The sequence below is a fragment of the Phyllostomus hastatus genome, unplaced genomic scaffold (genome assembly GCF_019186645.2).
Source record: "Phyllostomus hastatus isolate PE091 unplaced genomic scaffold, TTU_PhHast_1.1 phas_contig_118, whole genome shotgun sequence".
Lineage (NCBI taxonomy): Eukaryota > Metazoa > Chordata > Mammalia > Chiroptera > Phyllostomidae > Phyllostomus > Phyllostomus hastatus.
The window spans coordinates 6,887,568-6,901,306 of record NW_025333543.1 but is presented as its reverse complement, the minus strand read 5'-3'; the positions used below and the strand labels follow the sequence as shown (position 1 = coordinate 6,901,306).

Genomic DNA, 13,739 nt, shown 5'->3' with positions numbered 1-13,739 from the left:
CAGCAGGAAGGAGAAGAGAGATGATTGGAAGAAATCTGGTTTTCACTGTCCGATTGTCTAAGGAATGGAATGTCTACTGGACTCTTTCCATCTAAACAAGCTTTTTAGTTACTTCTTGGGGCAATCACCAATGCCCAGTGATATAATCAATCATGCCTATGTACTGAAGCCTCCATAAAAACCCAAAATGATGGAGTTCAGAGAGCTTCCAGGTTAAGAAATCAGAACACAACCATGGGCCACTCTGCTGGGACCCAAACTCCGCAGGGTCAGAAACTTCTTTGTTTGGGAACTCACCCTATGTACCTCTTCATCTGGATGTTTATTTGTAAACTCTAATATGTTTTTCATTAAACTAGTAATCCAGTGAATAAACTTGTTTCCTGAGTTCCATGAATTGCTCTAGCAAATTTATCAAACCTGAGGAGGGGGTCTTGGGAACCTGTGATTTACAACCAGTTTGGTCAGAAAACTGGTAACAACTCTAGATCTGTGATTGCCATGTGAAGTGGGAAAGGGAGGTAGTCTTTTGGGACTGAGCCCTTACCTGTGGTATCTGATGCTATCTCCAGGTTGAGTTGTGGGATACCCAGCTAGTATCAAAGAATTGCTCGGTGGGGTGGGGAAAATCACTCACATTGTAATTGGTGTCAAAATCATTGAGAGTAAACCTGGAACATCCAAGTAAACACGGATACTTGGATGCACGGATGTTTTATAAACACGTAGAAATACGGATATATAAATTTGAGAGACAGCATAGCAGTTTTAGATACAGTCTCGAAAAAGGACAAAAGCAGAGATGTGCAAGTATTTGGGACCAGCTTTGAAGCTGGTCAGAGCTTCACCTGCAACTAAGACTAGATGCCTTCTTCGGGACTGCTTTCTTAACTGAAGGAGCATCTTACCCAGTTGCGCTTAATGGAATTTATGATATAATAATGAACTATATATACATATATACATATACATTTGTAGAAATTAAGAGTTTTTTCCTAGATCAATGTTTTCCATACTTCGTTTAAGGAAAACTATTCTTAGTGGAGTTAAGAAAAAATATCTAATATGATTCTATTATTTAGCTATTAGACATTTAAATATGTCTCAGAGCCTTTGTCCCAGAGTGAAATGCAAAAAAGAGAATCAAAGACAATTTCTTAAGCATATTTGACAAGAAAATCCTTTATTCCTGGAACACTGATAAGATCTCCTGAAACCAATGTTTTGCTGAGTAGTTTGGAAATTACTAATCAAGATTAGGGTACTAAACCTAATTCTGAGCATCAGAATCAAAATGCAGATGCCTGCACCCCACCCAAGACCTGAAGAATCCTTTTTTAACAAGATCCCCAGGTAATTCTGAAATACAGTCAGGTTTGGGAAAAGCTGGTCTAGAAAATTTATAAGACTTCCTATAAAAGAAAGCAAAATGTTTGGCAAAGAAGAATTTGGAAGAAAAAAGAAAGATGTCAGAAATGTGTTTGGTAGAAATCAAGCAAATGAGGCAAAAGAAAATATCACTGAATTGATAAAACTAGGTCACAAGTCACTTTATTGTATATTTTGGTCTATGTGAACTGAATTCTATCCATTTCTGTAACACATAACTCTTAGAGTTCTTCACCATTCCACTCATACGGTAAGCTGCAAGGGAAAGTTACGTCTTACTATTAAAGTGTAAACAGGACCTGGACCCATTTCTTCCCTCTACATTTCTTTCCCTCTTCTGTCCCCCATTCCATTACTTGGCTGGTTCATTTTCACCCCACAGGACTCAGCTCAAATGTCATTCCTCAGAAATACCTTCTCTGGCTGCCTCGATGGTCTCCCTTAGTTACTGTAACAGTGATTAAAGTAAACATAATATACTAATCAGGTGGTAATTATAGAATTGTCTGTACTAACAAACTCATAGAAGATTCATGCATTAAAAGTTTCCTTGTAAGTATTTTATAGACATCAGCAGTTGCAGCTCCTGCTTAACCAAGGAATGACCACAAGATATTGGGCAAGTGAAAGCAACTCATATCAGAACCAGCAGAAACACATCTTGTTCCCAGATATCAGCAGTGAAACTGCAGATGGAGCGATGAGAGTACATGATGACGCATGCAGATCACATTGAAACTGCCCAAGAGCAAAGCTGAGAAGCTGCATGTCGCCAGAAATTCCTTAGTTCTCCTCCTCCTGTGGTTCCCTATATAAATTAGTCAGGAAGCCTGAGGTGCCGAGACAGTCCCCCATCTTCCAGGTTGCTGGCAACCGAATAAACCACTTTTCTTTACTTCAGCACTGGCCTTTCGAGCACTGGCTTTTGAAGCAGTGGGCAGCCAGATCTGTGTTCAGTTACATTAACATCTTGTTCCCTTCTTTATTTTGATTCATAACACTTTTAGAGAAAAACCATTTGTAAAGTTAAACTCTAAAATACAACTGAGCATCTCTCAAAGATTTGACCAACTCTTCATTTTTGTCATAATCTTGTTTCCACTGTTCCTTCACCTTTCATTCTGAATCTTGGATTTGTGTAAAGGCACCTCTCCCACAGTTTGAGCAAGGATCTCCAGGTCTCTGAGATTTGTGTTAAGCTGGGGTTAAATACATTTCAAGCTACTGGCACTTCTGCCTGCACTGGCTTCAGGGCTTGCTCTAACCACTGAAACTCTAGTTTCCCTACAGTTTCACTCCTCTGCCGGGGAAACCCAGTTTCTCTTTTCTGTGAGCCACACAGGAAAGGAAAATTGCCTTTTCCTCCTTCTGTTTACTCTTCTTTCCCCTCTACTGCCTGATGTTCTAGACCAAGGCTCCAGCCTCCTCCTGCTCAGCCAACAAAAGCTGCAGAAGCCTTTCCTATTCTCCCAGTGGAATCCAGAACCTAGTGAAACAATTTTGAATATGCAGTCAAAAGTGAAGATATAAATCTTATTAATAAAGGATCTCAGTGTCCTCAAAATTCTGTTTACCTCATAATAAAATTTTATTTGTGAAGATGAACACAGTAAAATGCAGTATAATTTTTATGAGATGTAACCTCTGTAACTTACAAGGGTAACAACCCAATCTTTTGTTCCCATCTTAGACATGCAGGGGTTGCCTGCTTGATTTGCATATAATTTTTTGTTTGAGTTTTAAACCTCATTCATTCATTCATTCATTCATTCATTTATCATTGACACTATTACAGATGCCCCCCATTTCACCCCTTTCACCCCTCTCCACCTAGACCGCCCCTTCACCACATTGTTGTTTGTGTCCATGGGCTGTTCTTATATGCATACATGTTCTTTGGCTAATCCCTTCTGGCCTTCTCTACCCCTTCCCCTTTGAGATCTGTCAGTCTGTTCCATGTATCCATGCCTCTGGTCCTATTTTGTTTGTCAGTTTATTTTGTTCATTAGATTCCACATATAAGTGAGATCATGTGATATTTGTCTTTCTCTGAATGGCTTATTTTGCTTAGCATAATAATCTCCAGGTCTATCCATGATTTCACAAAGGGTAAAAGCTTTTTTATTCACTCATCTGCTGATGAACACTTGGCCTTTCTCTAGATCTTGGCTATTATAAATAATGCTACTACAAACATAGGGTTCCATATTTTCTTTCTGGTGTTTTGGGATTCTTAGGATATATTCCCAGAAATGGGAGCACTATGTCAAAAAGCAGTTCCAATTTTAATTTTTTGAAGAAACTCCACACTGTTTTCCACAGTGGCTGCACCAGTCTGCATTCCCACCAATAGTGCATGAGTATTCCCTTTTCTCCACATCCTCTCCAACACTTGTAGTTTATTGACTTATTTATGGTAGCCATTCTTGCAGGTGTGAGGTGATATCTCATTGTGGTTTTAATTTGTACCTCTCTAATGATTAGTGAAGTTGTACGTTTTTTTTTTTTTCATATATCTACTGGCCATCTGCATGTTCTCTTGGGAAAAGTGTCTATTCTGATCCTGTGCCCATTTTTTTAATTAGATTGTCTGTCTTTCTGGTGTTGAGTTATATAAGTTCTTTATATATTTTGGTAATTGACCCCTTATCAGATCTATCATTGGTGAATATGTTCTCCCATACAGTGGGTTCCCTTTCCATTTTGTTGATGGTTTCTTTTGCTGTGCAGAAACTTTCTAGTTTGATGTATGTTGAGAACTGCCCTGCCTGGTATCAGAAGCTGTAACCCCGCCAAGGCTAAGGAGGAGAGGGAGTGGCCTTGGACCATAAGCCAGCAAGGAGACAAAAGCATATCTCCCTGGCAGGAGCGCTGCTTCTGCTGCTTCATTCATAACTGAACCCCAAAGCTTGGTCGGTTAGCCAATGACGGGTAAGATTCCCCAAGGGGGGAATGATCTAAGACAGGCACGATCACGTGGGAGGCCCCCAAGAAAGGACTTTGGGGACTACAGCAAAAGGGGGTGATGGACCCTTGCTCCTTGGCTGTGATACAGCCTGAGTCCTCATTGTCTGGGAAAAAAATCTCCTTATCCCTTGGCTGCCTTACTTCCCTCGCTCCACCTAAGCCTGAAACAATGACAGAGTGGTGCAGCTCTGTGCTGAAAAGGGCAGGTTCCCCAGGTGATCAGGCCTAAGAAAGAATATGTAAACTCCTGTGAAACCTGCTTTGTTTAGAATGCTCTCAGTTGAATGATAAGGGTCCAAGGAAGAAGTAAGTTTGTTCTTTAAAGTTTTACAGCTGTTTGACCCTGACTCAAAATAGGCCCTCAGACTTCCTTGTTATCTATTGTTTGATCCTTACTTCCTAGCAATGAGTAATGAACTTTTACCTGAATTCTTATTCAAACAAAACCAATAAAAAGCCTCTCCAGAGGGGGAACGAGGTGTGCTCCCCACATGAGGAGTGGCCATGCTGTTCCTATTTCCCCACAGGACCTGGTTGTCTCTGTGTATGTTTCTAGCATGTTTTGACGAGCATCCGCAGCTGAGATGGATACTGCTGGTCAGTATCCATCCACAGATGTAGTCGTATTTGTTTCTATTCTTCATTTCTTTCCCTTGCCCTAAGATATATATCAACAAAAACATCACTACACAAGATACCTAAGATTTTACTGCCTGTTTTCTTCTAGGATTTTTATGGTTTCACGACTTACATTTCAGTCTTTTATCTGTTTTAAGTTTATTCTTATGTATGGTGTATGTTAGTGGTCTGCTTTCTTTCTTTTTTCTTTTTCCTTTCTTTCTTTTCCTTTTTTTTTTTTTTGCACGTACCTGTCCAGTTTTGCAAACACCATTTATTAAAGAGGCTGCTTTTATTCCATTGTACACTTTTGCCTCTTTTGTCAAATATCAGTTGATGTCACATAAAGGCGTGAGTTGATTTCTGGGCTCTCTGTTCTGTTTCATTGATCTACGTGTCTGTTCTTATGCCAGTACCAGGCTGTTTTGATGACAATGGCCTTGTAGTATAGATTGATATCAGGTATTTTGATCCCTCCAACTTTGTTCTTTTCTCAAGATCGATGAGGTTATTTGGGGTCTTCTTAAGTTCTATATAAATTTTTGGAACATTTGCTCTAGATCTATGAAATATATCATTGGTATTTTAATAGAAATTGTGTTGAATATATAGATTGCTTTGGGTAGTATGGACATTTTAATGAAGTTAATTCCCCCAATCTATGAACACAGTATTAACTTCCACTTGTTTATATCTTCCTCTATGTCTTTCTTCAGTGTACTATAGTTTTCTAAGTATAGGTCTTGTACCTTCTTGGTTAAGTTTATTCCTAGGTACCTTATTCATTTTGTTGCAATAGTAAATTGAGTTGTTTTATTAGCTTCTTTTTTCTGAGAGTTCATTATTAGTGTATAAATGTGCCACTGATTTCTAAATATTAATTTTGTACCCAGCTACTTTGCCAAATTTATTTATTAAATCTATAAGTTTTTTTGATGGAGTCTTGAGGGGTTTCTATGTAAAATACCATGTCATCTATAATAAGACAGTTTTACTTCTGCCTTTCCAATTTGGATGCCTTTTAATTCTCCTTCTTGCCTGATCACTGTGGCTAGAACTTCCAGTACTATGTTGAATTAGAGTGGTAAAAACAGACACATCTGTCTTGTTCCTGATTCTTAAGGGAAACGCTTGTAGTTTTTGCCTACCAAGTATGTTGGCTTTAGGTTTTTCGTATATGGCCTTGGTTATGTTGAAGTATGATCCTTCTGTTCCCCCGTGGTGAGATTTTTTTTAATCATAAATTGGTGCTGGATTAAATCGACTACTTTTTCTGCATCTATTGATACGATCATATGATTTTTATCCTTCATTTTGTTTATATGATGTATCACATTTATGGGTTTGCAAATATTTTACCAACCTTGCATCCAGAATAAATCCCACTTGGTCATAGTGCATGATATTTTTAATGCATTTCTGTTGCCAATTTTATTTATTTATTTATTTATTTATTTATTTATTTATTTATAGAGAGAGAGAGGGGAAGGAGGGAGAAAGAGGAGAGAAACATTGATGTGTGAGAAATACATTAATTAGTTGCCTCTCACACGCCCCCAACTGAGGACCTGGCCCATACACAACCCAGGTGTGTGCCCTGACTGGGAATTGAACCAGCGACCCTTTGGTTTGCAGGCCAGTGCTCAATTCATTGACCCACACCAACCAGGGCCATTTGCTAATATTTTGTTAAGGATTTTAGCATCTATGTTCACCAGGGATACTGACCTATAATATTCTTTTTTTGTAGTATCTCTATATGGTTTTAGAAGTAAGATAATGCTGACCTCATAAAAAGAGCTTGGAAGTCTTCCCTCCTCTTGAATATTTTGGGGTAGTTTGAGGAGAAGGAGGTAGTTCTTCTTTGACTGGTAAAATCTGGTCCAAGACTTTTGTTTCCTGGAAGGTTTTTTTTTTATTACTGCTTCAATTTTATTAGTTGTTGCTCACTTATTCAGGTTTTCTGATTCTTCTTGGTTGAGTTTTGGAAGAGTGTAGTTTCTCAGAATTTGTTGGCATATAGTTGTCCATAGTACTTTCTTACAGTTCTTTGTGTTTCTGTCATGTCAGTTGTTACTTCATCTCTTTTATTTGTAATTTTATTTATTTAACTCCTCTCTCTATATTTCTTTCAAACAGGTTTTTGATTCCTTGATCTCTCTCTTCTCCTTCTGGCCCCTTATGATGCAGATGTTGTTATGTTTCAAGTTGTTTCAAACTATCCTCATGTTTTTTAATTTTTTCTTTTTGCTGCTCTGATTGAGTGATTTTTTTCTACCTTATCTTCTAATTCACTGATTCAATTCTTTGCTTCATCCAGCCTACTGTTTATTCCTTCCAGTGCATTCTTCATTTCAAATATGTTATTCTCCATTTATGACTGATTGTTTTTCATGTTTTCTATGTCCTTTTTCATGTTGCTAAGCATCCTTATAGCCATTACTTTGAATTCTGCTTCTGATAAATTGCTAGCCTCCATTTCATTTAGCTCTGTTTCTGGATAGTCCTTCTGTTTTTTTCATTTGGGGCCTGTTTTTTTTTTTTATTATCTCCCCATTTTGGCTGTCTTTTTGTGTTTGTTTCTATATATTAAATAGACTGCTATGACTTCCACACTTGGTGGGGTGGCCTTCTGTTGTAGGTGTCCTGTGAGACTCAGCAGTGCAGTCTCACTGATCTCCTGAGCTGGGTGCTCTAGGAATAATTCTTGTGTGGGTTATGTTGGCCCTACTGTTGTAATTTGGTCTTGATTGCTATTGTCCCATTCATGGTGGGCTAAACCCTCAGGCTAGCTGACTGTGAAGCACAACCCAGACCACATCATGCCAACTGTTGCACAGGTGCTGACAGAACAAAATAAGACAAACCAAAACTGAAAACAGCACACACGAAAAACAAACATACCAACAAAAAAATAAGAATAAAAAAAGACAAAAAAAGAATAATAAAAGACAAGAGACAAAAAGAATTGGAGAAAAAAGAAACGAAAGAGAGAATATGAAAGGAAAGAAGGAAGAGAAAAAGAGAAATACTAATAATAAAAATAAATATATAAATAAAAATAAAATAAAGAGTAGGAAAAGAAAAATGGAAATGATAAGAAAAGAGAAAAATTAAACAAGAAAAGGAAAGAGAAAAAAGAGGTATGAAAGAGAAAATGTAATAGAAGAGAAAAAATTAAGAAAAATTAAAAAATGAAAAAGTGGGCTTTGCCCCAGCAGAGTTTAGTACCTGCTGCAATCACCCTGTGGACATGCTGTTTGGGAAGCTGTTAACTCCCGTTCAAATGTTGTCTAAAGCTGGCCATGTGGTATACAGGTCTCACGGGGATTTCTCTGGTACAAGCCAACATCAGACACTGTCCCTACCAAGCTCCTAGCAACTAGTCAGAAGCTCTGCCGGTGAAGCCCCTAGTAGTTTGGTAGGTCAGGTCTCTGGAGCCCAGAGGTTGGGTGTGCCTCAGGTCTTGCACTTTGAATATCCTTGCTCTGAGCTGCTCTCCCTTTCCCTAGGGACCTGCACTCAGTAGGGGGTATCCAGTACCTGGAAAGGGTAATTCAAACAGTCTTGGGGGTGATGACCACAACCTGATAGGGGTGGGCCCTTCCTCTCTTTCCTGGGGCTTCCAGACTGAACTCACTAGGGAGCTCAAATCTGCTTCCTGGTAGGTAACACAGCTGCAGAGCCCAGCACACACTTGTCTGACTCTTAGGCTGAAGCCCACTTGAGAAGACATAATCACAAAATCTCAGCTCTGTGTGGCTCCCTGGCACCTCTGTACCACCTAACCAAGATGGAGGAGATAAAAAAAATCAGCCCCACTTGGCACTCCAATCTCTTCACATAGCAGCCACAGCAGGGTACAAATGAGCCAAATGTCCCACTCCCCTACACTGTCTAACCAAGCAGGGCAGGCCCAAATTTCCAGTACAGTGCCATAGCCTTTTGCCTTGGAACACAGCAGGACAGGGAGACCAAAAAATTCAGCAGGTTAGGGGAAGTGGCGCCACCCATGCAGTGCAGGTAGACAAGACAGATCCTCTTTCCCAAGCCACACAGACTGGACTCCAATTGGCTGTCTGCCCAAAGTCCTTCCAGAGAATAGAGGGTCCCTCAAAGTCACTCCTGGCTATATACCAAGCAAACCCTTTCACTGCCCCAAACTGCCTAGTTGCCCCTACAGCAGTCACAGACCTGAGGGAACTTCCCAGGCTGGTGTTGTAACAATGGGATTGTTCTTTCCCTGGGATGGTGTGGTCTGAGTCTCGCAGATGTATAGAATCCCCACTGATTGCCACCACCCGATGCAACTCAGGCTCCCCTTCTCACCTCTGTGGCTCTGGATTGGGGATCTCTGCATGAGGCTGACACCCCACACTCCCAGGAGGAGGGAGCTCCACTGCTGTTATATCCCTCTAGCTTCCTAGCTGCTGCACCTGCATGAGGGGGCTCACCTTCTCTGTGTCACCTCCTGCCTTCCCCCATGCTCCTGTTTATAAATTTTCAGATTAGCTGCACTTCAACGGGTTTTTCAAGCTGATTGCTCTGCAGTTTAGCTGCAAGTCCTGTCTGGGGCGGGGAGCAAGGGAGTGAAGATTCCAGCTACTCTACAGCCATCTTGAAATTGATCTGTATACAATTTAGACTTACAATAAATTCTTCTGAGTTGGTCCATGCTAACCACTGCCTGGGCCCCCATATCAGTCCGCATTACACACCCAAAATGCAAGATGCTTCACCTCAGTGAAGCCATTGCCTTGATTTACAATGTTTAGTCTGGCATCAGTATGAGTTTCGCAACTTTTTAGTATAGTCTTTGTTATTTTTTCACTAAAATTAACAACAATAAATTTAGCTTAAGCAAAAATAAACTTTGTTAAGTAGACTATTAGAATGTTACAGGGTTTACACATCTTAAATTATATGTTTTCAAGTAATTTTTTCTTTCTTTTGCACTCATTACCACCTCTTCAAGAGAAGTAAAGGTGACCCTGGCTGGTATGGCTCAGTGGATTGAGTGCCAGCCTGTGAACCAAAGGTTCCTCGTTTCAATTCCCAGTTAGGGCATGCTTGGGTTGCAGGCCAGGTCCCTAGTTGGGGGTATGCAAGAGGCAACCATATATTAATGTTTCTCTCCCTCTCTTTCTCCCTCCATTTCTCTGAAAGTAAATAAATAAAAACCTTTTTAAAGAAAGAGAAGTAAAGAAACCCAAGAGTTCTTTTTTGGTCTAGGAAAGGATGACTAGGGTTCAAGAGAACATTAAACTTGATTAAAATGTGTCCTGTAATTTCATACATTTCTTTAGCCTATCTTTATCTCTCATGAGTATTAGATTTCATCAGGAGGCTCATTATTCTATGAATTACTTTAACAAAATTGTACCAGAAAAGGAAAGAATTATCAGAGTTATACTACTTTAAGGAATAGGTCATGTCTGTGATTTGAAAGGGGGGGGGCTATATAATTATTACCAAAAATAAAAATTGGTAATCATTTATCAATAAAAAAATTTTACATATACTGTATTAGGTAGAGTTCTCCAGACACATAGCACCAATAGAATACACACACACACACACACACACACATATATAGCAGGAGAGCAAAAGGGAGACATAAGTAAGCTCATGTGGTTATGAAAGCCAAGAAATCCCATGATATGCCATTTGCAAGCTAGAGAACCAGGAAAGCTGCTGGTGGAATTCAGTTCCAACTCGTGAGAAAGGTGTGGGACAAGTCTAAATGCTCAAGAATCAGGAACACCAGTGTCCAAGAGCAGAAGAAAATGGATGTGTCGGCTCAATTAGAAAGTGAATTCACCCTTTATCCACCTTTTTCTCTATTCAGGCCCTCAAAACAGATTGGATGATGCTCATTTACATTGACAAGGAAGATCTCTTTTACTCAGGTTACTGACTCAAATGTTAATCTCTTCCAGAGAAGCTTCATGGACACACCCAGAAATATTATTTTACCAGCTATCTGGCCAGAGAAAGGTACCTAAGAACATAGGTAATATGGAATGAGATTTTTTGTCATAATCTTTCATTATTATTATTTGAAATATTGTGAGAATTACCAAAACATTACACAAAGACATGAAGTGAGCAAATACTGTTGGAAAAATGGCAGCGGTAACTTGCTTGATCCAGGGTTGCCACAAATATTCCATTTATAAAATATGCAATATCTGTGTTCCTCCCTTCACCCAGCAGAGATGACAGGTACAAGAAAGAGAATCAGATTCTCTTTCATGTAAGCTTGAACTGGAGACGCAGGGAATAGTTAACCAGTGGGATTAGGAGAGAGCAAAATTCTCAGGGACGTGGAGGAGACCAGTTGAATGGCACTTACCTTCTTCCAACCACTACTCTGGTTTATCTTTTTTTCTTTTTTAAATACAAAATTTGCTATTTTGTTTCATTTTATGTTTTTAATTAAGGTATAATTGACAGATAACAATATATTAGTTTCAGGTATATAAGATCATGATTTAATATTTGCATATATTGCAAAATGATTACCACAATAAGTGTAGTTAACATTCATCAGCACACATAGTTAACAAAATTTTTTCTGTGATGAGAACTTTAAAGATTTATTCCCTTAGCAACTTTCAAATATACAATAGAGTATTCTTAACTACAGTCATCATGATGTATGTACATTATATCCCCAGGACTTACTTATTTTACAACTGGACGTTTGTATCTTTTGACCCTATTGACCTATTTTACCCACCTCCCTCTCCCGCTTCCGGCAACCATCATCAGTCTGTTCTCTGTATCTACAAGTTGGGGGAGGGGTCATGGTTTTGTTACTGTTTTAGATTCCATATATGGGAGTGGGCAAAAGTACATTTACAGTTGTGAGTACACAAAACACAGAGTTTATTCTTATATTATTTTATTTCTATGTGAACAACTGTGAACCCACTTTTGCCCACCCCTGTATAAATGACATCATCAGCATTTGTCTTTGACCTATTTTAATAGCATAATGCCCTCCATGTCCATCCATGTTGTTGCAAATGTCAAGATGTCCTTTTTTATGGCTAAATAATATTTCATTGTGTATGTATGTCAAGTTTTCTGTATCTATCTATTCATCTGTTAATAAACACTTGTGTTGTTCTCATATCTTGGTTATTATAAATAATGGTGCCACAAACATGAAAGTGCAGGTATCTTTTCAGGTTATTCGTTTTCTTCAGATAAGTATTGAGAAGTAGAATTGCTGAACCATATAGTAGTTCTATTTTTAATTTTTTGAGGAAACTTCATAATAGTTTTCATGGTGGCTGTACCAGTTTTCATTTCCACTAACAGTGTACAGGGGTTCCCTATTGATTGGATGTATGTGTTGCTATTTTATTGTTTTCCAGATATTTCATGATTACTCTTTTCCATTTTTCTTCTCTAGCTCTGTTTCTTTGTGATGTGATAATTTTCTATAGTGATGTGCTTAGATTTTTTATCTTTATCTTTTGTTTATTTACTATAGGGTTTTGCTTTGTAGTTTTCATGAGGTTTACATAAGAGAGTTTATATTTAAGCTGATAACAACTTAACTGAAAACTCATACTAAACTCTACATTTTTACTTCCTCTAGACCATTTTATGTTTTTGATGTCACAGTTTACATCTTTTTACCTTGTGTATTTATTAATAAATCATTATAGTTATGGTCATTTTTAATATTTTTGTCTTTTAACCTTTATACCAGATTTATAAGTGATTTACTCACCAATATTAAACATTAAAGTATCTCGAATAACTATATACAATATTTACATTTACCTATGAGATTTATACTTTCATATGTTGTCCTTTTACTAATTAGCATCCTTTTGTTTGGCTTGAAGAAATCTCTAATATTTATTTTTTGTGTATATTTTTTGTATTTTTCAATTCACTTGGCATACAATATTATGTTAGTTTCAGGTTTGCAAAACAGTGATTAGACATTCATATAACTTATGAAGTAATCACCTGGGTAAGACTAGTACCCAGCTAACACCATATATAGTCATTACAATATTATTGACTATATTCCTTATGCTGTATTTTACATCCTTGTGACTATTTTTATAACTGCTAATTTGTACTTCTTAATCCATTCACCTTTTTCATCTGCCACTCAACCTCTCTCCCATCTGGCAACTCTCAATTTGTTTTCTGTTACCATTAGTTTGTTTTTCTTTGTTTGTTCATTCATTTCATTTTTAGATTCTACAAAAAAGTAATACACACACACACACACACACACACACACACACATATGGCATTTGTCTGACTTCTCTCACTTAGCATAAAACACTTTAGGTCCATTCATGCTTTCACAAATGGCAAATTTCATTCTTCTTTTATAACTTAGAAATATTCTGTTGTATATAGGTATCACTTTTTTTTCTTTTTCTTTTTTTCCACTGTGAAACCTACTACAGTGCTTGCAGTCTACAGGTAGAGGCCAGGCAATAGTTCAAGGCCACAGTTTGCTCTGGCATGGGGCACTATTAGAGACCCAGGGATATACCTCTTCTTTCGTATCCACTTGCCTATTGATGAACACTTGGGTTGCTTCCATATCTTCGATATTATAAACAATGCTGCAATGAACATAGTGGTGCCTATATCTTTTCAAATTAGTTTTTTTTTTAATTTCTTCATATATATACCAAAAAGTGGAATTGTTAGGTCATAAGGTAGTTCTATTTTTAATTTTTTGAGGAGACTTCATAATTTTTCTATAGTGGCTGCACCAA

The 13,739-nt window shown here is 38.1% G+C and overlaps 1 non-coding gene across 1 annotated transcript; it reads right to left on the bottom strand.

The window, feature by feature from the left end:
- Positions 1–13,401: 13,401 nt before the first annotated feature.
- Positions 13,402–13,532, bottom strand: LOC123824820. Its single transcript, XR_006786764.1, has one exon. It is a non-coding gene; the product is annotated as a small nucleolar RNA SNORA42/SNORA80 family (small nucleolar RNA).
- Between the last annotated feature and the right edge of the window lie 207 nt (positions 13,533–13,739).